General features: G+C 34.0%; 1 protein-coding gene across 1 annotated transcript in view; it reads right to left on the minus strand.

Annotated features, from left to right (window-relative positions):
• Positions 1-15,857, minus strand: part of LINGO2 (leucine rich repeat and Ig domain containing 2) — a 494,638-nt gene that overhangs the window by 229,944 nt on the left and 248,837 nt on the right. The window contains exon 3 of the mRNA XM_068176701.1: positions 9,818-9,897. The gene's annotated coding sequence lies outside the window, so the exon portion shown is untranslated. The remainder of the gene's footprint in view (positions 1-9,817; positions 9,898-15,857) is intronic.

Raw genomic sequence — 15,857 nt, forward strand, 5'->3', positions numbered from 1 at the left:
AGGAATTAAAAAGCTGTAATATCTTCTACCTGACTTAAATTTTCCTGTGTTAGTGAGTTATTTTCTGCCAATCTCTAATAATTTTTAATCAGTTCTAGAATACTGACTAAGCCAAACACCATGATGGTTCATCCTAGATGCTCAGCAGAACCTCTATACTTCGTGAAGGAATAACAGAAGCAGGTAGTTTCCAAATAAATGTTTCTTAAAGGTTCATAGTTCCAAAAAAATTGGTATTTTGGGGGGTTTTTGTTTGGTTTTGGTTTTTTCTTGTTTTTTTTCTGGTGTGTTCTGAATAACAATAGGACAACTTACATCTTCTACAGCTTATACCAAAAATCATCTTGATCATAGATAGCCCAATATTTGCAGAATGATAAAACAAAATTTATGTCCCTTAAATGTGCCATTGCAGAAATTTGCACAATTTCATTGCTTGAGTCTGTAAATGAAGCAACACTCTGTGGAGCTCTTACACTCCACAATAAAAATATTACTTCAATTTAAGGAAGGGGCTTGCTGAGGTATATTAGAATTGAGATAAATATTTGCCAAACTCAAATATTTTCCTAAACCAACTAAACAATCAAACTACTCTTTTTCCTTGATAAACCTTTTAAATCTGTCAGGTAGCTTGCTATATTTTCTTGAGAAATTCATGGAAGTTAAACAAAAATACAGAGGGATTAGTACCCTGCCAGTCTTGTGAAATCAAGCCCCTTGCCCTTTAACACTAGAATTTCAATTAACACACCATTCAAAAAGTTAATTTACGGTAGCACATGAAAAATTTCCTTAAATCTGAAACCAAAAAGGACTTTGTCAAAAGACTCACTGACTACTTATTTCCAAATTTTCTTTTTTCTAGAAGATGTAGTATTACAGAAGATTTGAGCTACTTACATATCATGCAGTCCAAGTGTTAATCACTATTAGTATTTTAACTCAGTCAGCAGTCTTGGGTTCCAGAGGAATTAAAATTCAACACACAAGTGAAAAATAGAACACAGCAAATATTAATGTTGAGATAACATAGATCTTCTTCAAATTTCAACATTGTATGAGCATAACAGCAGTGCAATAAAAAGAAAAAAACACCCCAAAACTCTGAACTAGTCAAGCAACTGAATTTTGCAGCTAAATGCTAGTGCTTTAGCACGCCAACATCCAGAGAAGGATCTGATTTTGATACTGTAGCGAAATTTAATACGTGAAGTTCCTTCCAGGTTTTACAGCCATATAAATATATGAATTTTAACAGAAATAGAACACATTCAGCAGAGTATAGAGATAAGATACAAAGCTACACTTCTATCTGCTGAGAATTTGAGAATACATTGATCGACATTTTAGTCCTAAACCATATTGCCTTACTGGCAGTATGTTGGAGATGGCAGTGCAAACCATCATAAAAAAAAAAGAAATAAAATCTTCAAAAAATGTTGCTAGTAATTCAAAGGAGGAAAAAGAAAGCTGAAAGGAAAAACCCTCCCTGGGATTGCTCTTTTTTTTTTTTTTTTTTTTTTTTTTTTTTTTTTTTTTTTTTTTTTTTTTCTTTTCTAATCTTTTTCTTTACAGTGACTTAATGAATTCTAATGAAATTACATGCTGGTGAAAAAGTCTCAAAGGATTTCACCCATTTACTTCAGATACAATTCTAACTTTGTATTTTAAACTCATAATAATGAATAATAAGAAGAATCCCCTCCTTGTTTTGTTTGATACTTTTCTTGCAATCAATGGGGAGAGAAGAAATGGACCCTGATCAGCTTCCTAAAGGCACATCACCACCCTAGAGAGCAGCTGGTCCTTTCCAAAAGCAAAAATGCATGCATCCATGAATGTAGGTATGCTTGCGTATCCTTTAGACATCTGCAGTTTCATGAGAATTGATGCATTATTTTCAATGAATATTCTGACTTTATTAATTTTATTTGTTTCCTCTCTGCATAGTTTACTGCTGGAAAATTCTGCTGTATCTTGGTAGGCTACAGATAAATTTTTAATTTGAAAACAGCTGCATAGTCTTAAAAGGATAAATTTACATACTGAAAGTATGTAAAGAAGAAGAGATAGAAGGAATATATTCAGTGGTTTTCACATTCCTGAAAATGGCTATTGTGCATCTTACTATCCATATTTATTGCCTCTTGTGACACATTAGCTATAATTATTACACATTACCAGCTCATTCCTGTATTAATCAAATTTATTCTTTTACTTTTAGGAGAGGAAGATTTGTAATTTTGATTATGTTATGCTCCATTAGAAAAGAAAGAGCTTCTAGTAAGAGAGTGCACTAGATTTATTTTAAAAAAAATAACATAAAAATGCAACTTGGAGTGTTCTGGGATGTCCCTTAAGCATGAAAACAAGCAGCAAGAATAATGCTCAATTTTGTCAATATGCACTGACAGAGGTAGAGAGGGGATAAGAAAAAGTGAAATGAGGAAGATGAAGAATTAACAATCTGAAGCCTTAATATAGTTATGTTTTGGAAATATTTAAAAATGGCACAGAGATGGGACACCTCTCCTATGAATAAAGGCTGAGAGAGTTGAAGTTTAGCTAGGAGAAGACTACATGAAGCTTTAACTGTGGCCTTTCTGTACTTAAAGGGGGCTTGTAAGAAAGATAGGACAAACCTTTTAGCATGACCTCTGGTGAGAGGATACAGGATAATGGTTCTAAATGAATTATTGTATGATTCTCTGAGAGACTTCAGGTTCCTGAAATTTGCTGAAAACAGTCCTCACATGTAACTGCATCTTCTAAGACAGTCTGTGTAGAGGACAGGGTTTATTTAAAAAAGAAGTGTCCTGTGATCTAAGCCCTTTGCCCTAACAATTGAGGGGGTACCTGAGCGTGCATTCCCTTCTCGCAGGATTGTCCTGGGCACACAGATAAATGGGTTCTGCACTTTCATGAGTTCTCCCCTCATCGTTCACTCTTGTTTCCATTCATGCAGCAGCTCTCTAATTCAATGATTTTAATGCTGGCTATTCCATATGGATTGCCAATGTCTCTCTTTGTCCTTAACCCTTGCAGTAAAATGCCATGGGGCCAATTCAGTAAAAACAAAGCTGGACTGTTTTTAAAAGAGTGGGCAAGGGCCAGGAGAAATATATTTGTGCTACTAAAAGTATTTCCAGAGATGTTAGAATGCTTTTTTCTGTTATGCATCATAATAGAAAAAAATCTTGCTACTTCTTGCAGCTCATAAAACAAACAAACAAAAAGAAACTTGCAAAAGTTCCTCACTAAGCAAATATTGAATTAAGCATTTGAGAGTGCATCATTCAAGCCACCTCTCTTCTCTGTCCTGCTGGATGCATTGCCATTTTTTTTCCATTTTCTTCTTTGATTACATTTAGCTTGGGCAAAACACATCTTATCTGATTTTTCATGCAATATTATGGGAAGACATTGGTTTGTGGAGTAACTTTGGCCATTAATAGTGAGATTAATTCTTAATCATAAAAATTGTAATATATACTTTTTCTCTCTACTAATATAAGGTGAGAAGTGCTTTATGTGTTCTCCACAAAAAATAAATCAGCTTTAGCTCAAAGTCATAAAGTAGCAAATTGAAAAGTTACTATAATTAAAATGTTTTAACATATAAGACTACTGAATAAGGTTAACTTACTGATAAATTAAGCACATTAAATTATGAAGTGAAAACCCACTCTTGTCACCAACTGTCTTCAATATCACCATCTTGCCATCTCGAGAGCAAATTTATGCATCAGTGCTGAAACTAAAACCTTTTCTGACAGTTAAAATTAAAAAAAATCAACATTGTGTACAGTTTTGGTATTATAGCTTCATTTTCCTTTTTATCCCTTCTACATTTTGTTTCATTTTGCTGTAGGAATGGTTGCTAGAGGCATTAATAACACAACACAGCTAAGCATTTTATTTGATACTTAAGCATTTCTCAGCTATCTAGGTAAGGTACAACAAAGCAAATTTCAATGAGAATATTTTATACATTACAAAGAGGATCATAATTAGCAATTTTGTGCAGTTTCCTTCAGGATTTCTTCTACATAGTGGGAAGTTTGTTGAGAAAGTTGTTGTAGCATATATTAATGAACTTATCAGCCTACTCCTCTAGAAGAACATTAGATCATCCTTAAATTCAGTTCATTGACCATGTGGCAAATACCTGAGTGTTCAAATAGAAAAATGCTTTAAAATACAAAGGTCTCTCAGGACTTTTTTCCAACAAATTATTTCTTCTAATATGAATGAGGCATTGTCCCTATTTTATCAGTCTAGCCTTCATTCTCTTTCCAGCTGTATTGTTTTACTTCCTCTTGCTACAACTCTTCTACTTTCTGAGCTGATCTCTCCCTGTCATTTATGACCCTTCCACCCATCTACACCTACTGTTTGCAAAGCATGTAAAAAACATCTTTTCATACCTCTACTAAACTAGCAGATCAAAGAGAACCTTTCCACAATGATTTTATAACACTTTCACTGCCATAGATGTCTTGTAGACAGCAAGAAAAAGCCAATATGAACAAAAAACTCAGAAATAATGAAGAAGATAAGAAATTAGGGGATTCCTTGTCTCTATTCTTAATGCATCTGAAAACACAAGAAAAGCCCTAGAAATTTTCATTAAAACAAGAGAACAAGGAATTGCTAACCCAGTCACTTAGGTTATTTGATCAAATTGAATCTGATAACCTGTACAAACTGAAAAACTGAGCATGACCAGAAGTATCTTCTATAAGTTAATATAAAGAAACATAACAACCTAACAGAAGTCTTGTAGCTTCTGTATTGAAATAACACAGTGATATGAACATGGCATGCACCTTTATTCTAGAGTTAGATCAAGCACCACTCAGTTTACCAATCCGGGAATAGAATAAAATCTTGAACATGAAGGTAGGTGTGAAATTCTAAGCCTGTGAAACTGATTTTGAAGAAATATATTTGTATAGTTAGTACAATTATAGTCAAGTAGACTCACCCATTCTTTTCAACTAAGGGAAGTAGACATGATGGCTCTTGAAACGTTTACTCCAGGCATATTTATGCTTTGTCTCAATGATGGCAGGGTAAAATTCTGTATTGTTGCATCCCAGGTTTGGGTTCACATTATGGGTTTTTTCTTTGTTTTCCAGTTCTCTGTACCATCGTGCATCCCCCGGGTTTTTCCCTACTCCTGTGGTGTCCGTGCCTGTCTCCCCGTTCTCGTGGTCCCACTCACCCCAAGTCTCGTGTCCGCCCCTGCCGTGTTCCCATTGGTCACTGTAATACACGTCATCACCACGATGTCTGTACCCATTGGGCGGGAGGACTCCCTGTCCGCCCTATCCCTCCCCTATTTCATCCCAGTCCTTGGCATGCTCGAGGCCATTTGCGTCCGTGTGAAGCTGGGAGCGGCTGCAGCTTTTCCACCACAGCTCTTGCAGCCAATAAAGCATCCAGCTGCCACGCGGACGGATTTGGATGAATTCCCTGCCTCTTTGTTTCTTCCCTCGTGCCGACAGCAAAGCGCGGCCAACAGCCCACCCCGGAGTGTGACAGCAAAAGCGCCTGGGAACAGCGGCGAGCCCTGGCCCTGGCGAAAACCTGAGATGCCCAAGCCGGGCATTCGAGAGCTGACCAGGGCAGAGAAAAGTAAAGAGCAGCCACGCTGTATTACTCAAAAGAATCACAGTAACATTTGGTTCTGGGAAAACTGTCTATACTAAATGGAATCTTTTCCAAGCCATAACAACACATAGGAGACAAGGTATAAAAGAGACAAGGCATAAATTACACATTGTCCCAGGGCAGCACTTAGGTTCCTTCCCTGTCTAAAAGCTATTTATGAAACTGTTCCCATACTTGTGGAAAGACACCTAAATTCTATTTTCTCAGACTAAGAATGTGGAATTAACAGACAAGGTTTCATCTTGATGATACTGCTTGCTACAGTAATGTCATATAACAATTTTTATATATAAAAACCCATAATTTTATTAAGATTAAATATTCTAATTTCCCTTACAAGTGTTTAATATTGCATTATGTCTGAAATATTGTTCACAAAACAGATAGTAATTTTTTACACAACAATAACAAAAGCAACAAAAACAACAAACACTAACCAAAAAAAAAAACACCCAAATCAGTATGCTATACTTAATTATAGTGTTTACTGATGCAGTTCCCCAAATCATCTTTTCTTTTTCGCTCCAATTAATATGCTTAAAACCACATTGACAGCAAAAAAGTTAATGACTATAAATCATTGTCAAAGATGCAAATTAATTCCTTATGAAATGAAGGAGTTTTAGAAATGCCAAAAGAAGATCAAGGTAGGGAAAAGGTTAACAGTTATCAACAGAGGTGGGAACTGAAAAGAGTGACAGAAATTAGAGGGCATTTTGAAGTAGCTAAAAATAAGGGCTTAAATTATCAAGTGTAATATTTTTTATCTGTTGCATGACTTATGGCAATACTGCTTTTAAGAATAGTACCTTTTCAGTAATGAATCACTTTTGGGGTGAGGGATAGTTTTTCAGTCATATTACTCTGTTTTCTTTAAACAGCATTTGTCCAGATTTATCTCTGATGCAATTATTTTGATTTCTAGTAAACCATTCCTTGATCATTGTACCTATGATATTAAGACAGCACTCAACTCTTCTGCACTTTAAAAATGAAGAAATTATATCCATTACAATACAAGTCTTGGTTTTCTTTAAATAAAACAACATACAAGTATAGCTATACACTAAAATAACCGTACTAGTAACTTTTAAATTTACACATCTGTTACTATTAGCTGTTTTTTGGAAAAGATGACATCAAGAGCTAGACTTTATCAAAAATAAGGGAGAAACTCAGAAGTCTGCAGTTGAGTTTTTACCTCAGCTTCAGATTTCCCAAAGGAAAGTACATTAACAGATTTTCAAATATCTCTATACAAAATTTCGTTACAGTTTCCAGTATTTTACCAATTGCTCCCATTTTAACAGCAACGGTATGCAAAATCTTAATACCTAAGAGCATGTGATCTTCTCAAAGTTGAGCTACTTATTCTTACAGTTTAAGTCCCTTGATAATTTCTTTAAGCAGCACATACTGACATTTCATGACAGTTTCATTTATATTTCATAACTAATTCCATGAAGTGGTTAGTGAAATTAAGAAAAAATGCTGATAAGACTTTCCTCCTCCTTCTTGGGAACAACTTTAGCAACAGAATCAGAAATCTACAAATCTACAGAACGATTTTGAAAGGAAGCGCATTTTAGAGGTCATCTAGTCCCACTCACTTCTTAAAACAGGACTAAAATGCTGTGGATCATGCCCAATTTATTCTTCAAGGACAGATATCTCATAATTGCTCTAGGAAATTTTCTTCAGTATCTAATCCCCCTCATGGATAAAAAACAGCCAGGTAGCAACTAACAAAACAACCAACCAACTAACTAACTAATGGGAATCAAAGCAAGCTACAATTTTCAAAATAATTCTACAAGTTACATGCATCCCTGACATACCTAAAGTGAGGCATGCAGGTAGGTTTATACAAAATTATCTGTTCTGCATAGTGGAATTACAAGCTTTTCCTCCTTCAAAGGCATCCTATAGATGTATTTTCACATTCTGGATGGCAAGAATTTTCAAGGAGGACTGAACAGCTGACAATTTAAACACAGTAAAACACATTTTAAACACCTTGAAGAAACTATGTATTTTTGTGCTACATTTTGAAACATAAGTAAGAGGTGGCAATCTTAAAGCATGATAGTCCTAAGTGTCCTGGGGCAAATTTAACCTCTGAAAAGCACTCCTGTTCCTCAATACCTTCTCATGTCATGTGCAGGTTTTAAGGAGGGGGCTGGGTCTGTTTCCAGTTTAGCTGGGGTGTGCAAGCTGCGCATTCAGGTGGAGCTGGGTTCCGCATGGTAAGAAATGACCTGTGAATCGTTTGCCTATCTTGTACACTCTGTTATCAGCATTATTATTGTTATTTTGCTCTTCCTATTTAATTGCTGTTTCTATTTAATTGTTCTTATCTCCATACAGGATCTTTACCTTTCAGTGCCTCCCCTTCTCCTCTCCATCCTGCCATAGCCAGGAGGGAAGTAGGAGTGAGCAAGCAGGGTGTGATCTTGGGTGTTTCAGTGGTGAAATTAAAATGGGAAACATTACTCCTAAACCAGGACAGAGGGTTTTCTTGCTTTGTCATTATTATGCATTATGCTGTCAAAGTCAGTCCAGTGAAGCACCACTGATTTAATTTCGATACTAGTAGTCAAACACAGAAATAATTGTATTTCTTTTAAATAAAGGATATAGATCATCCATTGATCGTCAGAGATAGATAGATATATAGACAGATAGAAACATACATAAACATACATACAAACATAAGTGACTACACTTACATATATATATGAAATTAGAGATCATAAGAGACCAGTCTTGACAGAAGCCTGCAACTCCTTATTAAGTTTTTTTTTGCTGATAAATTTAATGGTTTTATACTATGTCAGATATGTGATACCACAGTTTTTCAGTATTTTCAGATTATAACTTGAATTTGTTATTCTTTTAAGTGCTGCAATTATTTCTGAATTTCTAAAACTGTCTTTCCACTTTCCAGAACTTTGCAGCACACCATTAGCCAAGGGCTGTGTGTGTGTATCAAGAAAATAGAAGGGTTTATTCCAGTCACACTAGGGAATTAGACACTATTATCACTAAACATTTAAAACTACTTATCCTTCTGAAAGAGATAGCACTGCTTTAATTGCACTGACTTTCTTATAGGGAAGAAAAAGGCTTTTCCTATGAAAAACAACAGAAAGGTTTTTCATAAAAGGAAAACTCACCTGAAGCAAATATTTGTATGATTAAGGCTGGAATAAACAACTGCTTTGAAATTATAATTTGAAAGCCTAGGGAAGTTGTGATTTTTTTGCCTTTTGTTTTGTTTTATTTTAATTAGTTGTCCTGGTTTTTGGCCAGAACAGAGTTATTTTTTCACAGTAGTCACGAGGGAGCAGAGCCTGGGGCTGTGTGGGTGTATCTAGGTTGTTATTCTAAATCACCTAAGGTCATGGTGACAAGAGGGATTCTTGCCTCTGAGAAAAAGATGGGTGTGGCTTGTGGTCAGGAGAAAAAGCATGGAAGCACACAGGATCTGTCTGAAATTGTCTCTTATTGTCCCAGGCTTTTAAGCATTTTTCCATGTAAATCATCCTCTTTTGTACACTTCTGTTTTTCATATTTTTGTTGTTGCTGTCCATTTTTCTTATCTCATTGCTGTTTCCAGTACATTGGTTTTATCTCAACCCATAATCTTTGCCTTTTGTCTCCTATAGGAGTGGTAGGGTGAGGAGTGACTGGTGATTTGCAGTGCTATTCCTAAACCAGGACATGACATTAATAACAAAAATAAAACAGAAAAATAAGATGTTACACACAGATCCTTCATTTCATAGTTTTTCTCAAATTGCAAAATATAGACCTGACAAGGCTGGGAAAAAATATGGGAGTATTGTATATACACTTAATGGATTAAAAAATAATTTTATGTGCTAACTACTTTGTCTGGAACTGAAACTACTTGGATCCATGAGAAAACTGCATATAAAAGACCTAATGAGATATTGAGCACTTGTCTTTTTTAAAACATAAGTCAAAGTTTAAGACATTAACACAGAAATATTATATCAAGAATAAAACCAACAGTAACTGAGATCTGGCTACAAACATAAATGAAAACATCAGTGGGAAAACCATCATCAATAACAATAAGCCATCAAAAATAACAACAAAAAGATAAACTTACCAGGTTGACAGTGCCCATTTTTCACAATTGTGGTGAAAGTCTTCCACTACTTCCCTCCTTCAGACTATCTTAACATTAACCTGATAAGAAAATAAATAACAAAAAACTCAACTCCCAACAAATAAAATACATAAAATAAAATAAAATAAAATAAAATAAAATAAAATAAAATAGTATTTTAGACAAAATTACTTGAGTTACTGAAATTCTTGACTAGATCAATGTGATGGATGATCTTTTTCCTTTCACTGTTTTTATATTTCAAGAGTACATAGCACATCTTTGACATTAAACACTCCTAAAAAAGAAAAATATGTCTGTGTAAACTGTTAAAGTTGCATATCTCCTCAGTTTCTGACTGTTTTTAAAATTTAGTAAATAATAATGGAATCTCTAGAAATATAGTTTATGAAGTTGTAGTCATACATGGCAGGAGATAAAATTTGTTGCACATTGACATCTAGGATTAGAAGTAGTCTTTTATGTCTCATTTTTTTCAAAGTATACTTAATGCTATTGCAGGTTTATATTACTTAAGGAAGAGCTTACAAAGCACTATAACAATCAGTCATTGATTAAAAAAAAATTAAATCATAGCTTTTTTATGGAGGGAGGAGATAGGGCAGGTGTAAAGGAAAGCAACACTGGGGACCTGAAATCTACAGCATGGTGGTTCTTCAGTAAAATCCTCCTTTTGGTCATATATCTGAAAAGCTATAGTCCAGACACTTAGTTCATGAAATTGAAATAATCTTCCATATTTCTACCTGGCACAGCGTTTGACCTGAATATATTGACTTATTTTTAAGATTTTTTTTTTTTATTAAGGTGGCATTTTGGATCCAGGACTTTAAACAACTTCTACTATTTTGATTTTGAGAAGCACTTGGCTGTACAAGATATCACCAAAAACTAGTACCAAACTGACAAGTCATTTAAGAAGATCTCAGCTGATATGCTGTTAGTTTATTCCTGAAATAATCACCCATTGGTTTATCATACTGACTAGATGGGGTTAGATTAGTTAAGGTTATTTTAATTTTGAGGTGCCAGAGAAGTCAGAGAGGAAGGTTTCTTTACTTAGCAAATGTCTTTTTGCATAATCCTGGGAAAATGGTATAAATTGTCTATTCATGAAAGAAGGGAACAAACATAGGACAGATAAAGCTTATTTTTCTCCAGGTGCACTTTTAGGTGTTGTCTTCTAAATCACAGCTTTGTAGAAAAAAGAAAGAGGTTTGACTTAGCTATCACAAATATGCTTCCAAAGTTTATTTCTATAACTAACACTAAATTGATCTCTCCACTTTCTGTTGTTAAGATCTCAGTCAAGACAACTGTTTGTATAAGAGTAGTCTCTGCTTCTTAAATTCTATTGCCTTGCAGCTTTTACAGCCATAATATTGTGATTGATGTTGAGATCTGGACCTAACATATCAAGCTTTTGAATTTTTCGATGAAGAAACACAAAGCCACAGGCAAACTGTCTGGAAACGACTTCTGGAGGTCTTCTAATCAATATCGTAATTAATATGCTGGATCAGGACTGAATTCAGAACAAAGACTGGTTAACCTAAGTATTGAAAAATTTCCATGACACATTTAATGATAAAAGTTAATAAAGAGCTATAATTTTAGCAATTCCATGTAGTTTTTACAAATTTATATGGGCTACTTGGCATAATTTGGTTTTGATTACCATTTTTAAATTATTTGTTTTATATAATTTTCTTTTACTTTACTGCTATCCCTAATTTGAGTACATGACATGTTTTATCTATCCATCCATTTTTAGGTATTCCTGCTTCCATATCTGCATCAATGTTTTCATTAAAATTTGCCCCATTTATGTGACAGAAAAGCCTTTCCTTCAAACTACTTTTAAAGCTAGCAGAAATAGTTACTCCATCCTCTTTATAATGAATGATATGGTTTCTAAGACTAGCTATTTTTAATGATCTACTTAGATAGTATGAAGGCTAACAGAATGATTTTTGTGTTCCATTACTTGGAGAATGGTTTTTTTTTAATGTCATAAACCAGGAACACTAGAAAATTTCCTCACTGCTTTTCTTTACTTTCAGAATGTACGGTTTAAATAATTTCCCTGCTAATGTATTATGAGGAATTATGTTGTGTGATATGCACAACTAACTAGTTCTCTAATATTGACCTGTGCTATACACAGGTATAATACAGGTCAATATTAGGAGTTGAGGAAGGCTATAAGAATACTTACTTGACTTGTTAGGCATTATGTAGAATTCTTGACAATAAAAACTAAGCAGCATAAGTCAAATTCATCTGTTAAAGAAGATGAAGAGGCAGTCAAGGTAACCCCAAGAGGCAAACATAGAATAGAAATAAGCACAAACTCTTACTTTAACGACATGGGATTAAGGCAGACAAGACCTTTGATATTTCTTCTTAAAATATTTATGCCATTCAAAAGATTCAGCTACTGAACTTCTGGATTATGCATAAAGGGTGGCATGATAAAAGATTTAAACTCTATATGCTCTATATAAATGTCTGCTTAGTATCCTGCACTTCTTTGTACTGAAAAGTCAGGGCCAAGAATTTCAGCTTAGTTCTTGTTTCATTCTACACTTTTTGTCATTATGGTAAGATCAATCATCAATTATTGTCTCACTGGGAAAAGAGGAGAAACAAAGAAAACTGAGACTTTGAGTTATAGTTCTTTTCTGGAGATAATCTACTGCTTTAGGAGAACTGACTTTACCTGACTTTGGTCTAGTATCTGAGCAAAACCAGCTATTCACAAACTACACAATAGTTAAAAAAATAAAGATCTACTCCAGAAGCATGTCTATCAGAAGAATACACAAGAAATTGCAGTTCAATTTTTACAACCTTTATATCACACTTTCAGTGTGTACTTGGCACTAAAAAGAAAGCAGAAACTCCCTCTGCCCTCTCTGTCACACCCTCTCCTGAAGAGTCCCAGCATTTCCATAAAGGCATATTCTTACTTCAAGTACATGCCTTATTCCCTCCTCTAGATATTTTATTAATGAAATTGATATATACAGTGAAACCACATGACTGAGGCAGTAAAATTATAGGAGAAACAATGGAAAAAAATAAAAGATAAGCAGAAACACTGATTGCCAATATTCAGAGCAATCATGTGAGAGTCCTATGCTTTGAGTAAAGCCTAATTTTCTTTCATAGAACTATGTTTCTCCAAATACATTTTACTTGACAATTATAATCCTATCTCACATATCTTACACTGTTTCAGATAAGTATAGAACAATTTGGTTTGGAAAGGATATTTAAAGGTCACCTAGTCCAAATGGCCAACTGGCATTTTCTCAAAATTTGTTTCCTCTAAAGAAGTGCTTCAGCAAAGAAACCTCTCACAGATTTTTCATTATAATCACCTATACAAAGATATAATTTATCTAGCATGATACTGTCCCAATGGACTAACCAGAAGGAATTTCCTCTAGTCCTCACATTAGGGCAACAATGTTACATAATCTATATAAATATTAATGTCTTAAGACTAACAGAACTAATGGAAAGACTGTTGTAGATCTATGTTTTTATCATAATAGATATCAAATTTTCAGTTTGCATCTGTGAGTGGCCAATTAATACTCATTTGCTTTTGGATAAACTTACTACATGACTTGCAACTAGAAAGAGATCCAAAATTTTTCCTAATGCATGACTGGAATTTACCACACTGAAAGAAAAGCTACTCTATGATCAGAAAGTAATAAAATAAGGAAAAATTCTTTCTTTTTCTCTTTCTTTCTCTTCTTTTCTTTCTTTCTTTCTTTCTTTCTTTCTTTCTTTCTTTCTTTCTTTCTTTCTTTCTTTCTTTCTTTCTTTCTTTCTTTCTTTCTCACTTTTTGGAGAAAAAAAAAAAGGTAAAACAACAGGAGATATCCTCAATAGCAAATCACCTTCAGATTTTCCACAAAAAAGTAGGGATTTGACTGTTTAACTAATAAGATAACTGCTTATGAATTATGGCCAGACACAGATATCTTATTAATTTGACTATGCTTATGACTTTTACAGGTTTATTAAACATACAGGTGACATTCAGCTCTGATCTTCAAACTGCAAGAACCAGAATCCAAGAGCATTTACAAAAAAGTTTCTCATTTTATACAAGAATCCTCACTTTCCCCTAGCAGTATTGGAAACAGACTGGTGCTGAGCTTAACATCTGGTCTGAGTAAATAAAGAAATTCTCAGGGTGAAGAAATCACATTTTGCTAAGTTGTTTAAGTGTCTTCCCAGATGAGAAATCAGAAATATCTTACCATAGAGCAATGTGAAAAATGACTGAGGACATGATAAGCATTTGAATTAGGAGACATAATTTGAATTTTTGAGGGCTTATTTTTTGTGCTGTGATTTTGCATTTTAACTATCACAACTAGGAATATTGAGGGGTTGTTATCTTACTATACAGGACCTGTTAATTTCAAAAGGATTACTTATACACAAACATACTTTCTCAGTGTAATCAAAGAACGTTGAGATTTAATTGTGTGCCACAAAGAAAATGAAATGGCACCTGCAGAAACAGCAGCTTGCACCAGAAAATCTATTATTAACTTATTAACCACTTAACAGATCAGCAGATATCTACAGTCTGACATCCCCAGCTTTGCCAACAGATGAAAATAAATTTTGTAACTGATTTCTCAAATGGCTGCATTAAATAGAATGCTCTTCCACCTAACAGAAAATATCCCACTCATTACATTAAAATTGAATGACACACTTTCTAGAAGGATATTATGCATATGTATACATTTCAGTTGCAAGGCATCTGAAATATCCTGTCTCTACCCACAACTGATATGCAAAATTAATTTATAACTTGAACAAGATGCAATAAAGATCCTAAGAGCAGTGGGCTTGAAAACTAAATATTTTATGAAATTGATCATAAGTAGGAACCCACTAATTTTTTTAACAGAAAAACCTGATGACTTGCATGATTTGTTTGAGCAAAAGCGAAGGATTCAACGTATTGTTAGAAAATAGTGAAAAAAAGATTTCCTATAAGCAATAAATTAGTTTTGTAATCATTGCCAGCAAAATGGTTTTAAATTCAGAAATACAGTGACTCCCTAACTGTCATTTCTTATTCTAAAAAGTCAGATGGTGTTCCACATGACCATAATCTTGTTAGAAACAAAAAAAGTTTTAAGAAATTTGTCTGTGGAATTAATGCATAAGTTATTTGGATTCCTATTTCTGGACAGCAGAAAAAAAGAGCAGCAAAGTAATTCTGAAAAAATAGGCCATTTATTGATAGTGTTTGAAAGGAACTCCTGATAGTGGATCTTTAACAGTAGATACATTTAAAAAAATGTTTTACTTTGGATTGTTTGGCATTGAAACCTTTATTAATATAACAGATTGCATTCATACACTATACAGATGGTTTATCTATTTGCAAGTCAATAGACTATCCATTGATAAAGTGGGGTTTTTTTTGTGTAAGACAAAAAATTTGGAAACAGCTTTTGGGTGAAATTAAATGAGTTTCAATATAAATAAAGAAATTAGGAATGTGCAAAAATTCAGGGAGCATTCAGCAAGTTTTTGCTGTAGCAGATGCAGATACAGGCAGATACAGCATAAATCAGTGCAAAGGAATTATTGTTTTAAGTAAAAGAGGTAAGAAAATTTGTTATATTATCGAGCTTACTCTAAAATAGTGGTGTTATCCTCAAAAATTAAATGTTTCGGCTTCTGACACTGGAATGGAGAGACTGAAGGAAGAAAAAGATTGCACCAAGCATTATTATAACGCCAAAACTAAATCTGTCTTTTCTAGCTAGTTCAGTATTAGATGAAAAAATGTACATTTATTTTAATTGTGTTCTATCTTTGTATGATTTCACAAAATGTAAAATTAAGTTTTATCCTGAGGTCTTTTAAAATTTCAGACTCTCTTTTTCCTACTCATTATTGTCAGAACCCAGAATGTCCCTTGGACACTCTTGGATGTTCCAGGCCCAGGTCAGAAGCATTTGAGACC

Source organism: Anomalospiza imberbis, chromosome Z (genome assembly GCF_031753505.1).
Source record: "Anomalospiza imberbis isolate Cuckoo-Finch-1a 21T00152 chromosome Z, ASM3175350v1, whole genome shotgun sequence".
Taxonomy (NCBI): Eukaryota; Metazoa; Chordata; class Aves; order Passeriformes; family Viduidae; genus Anomalospiza; species Anomalospiza imberbis.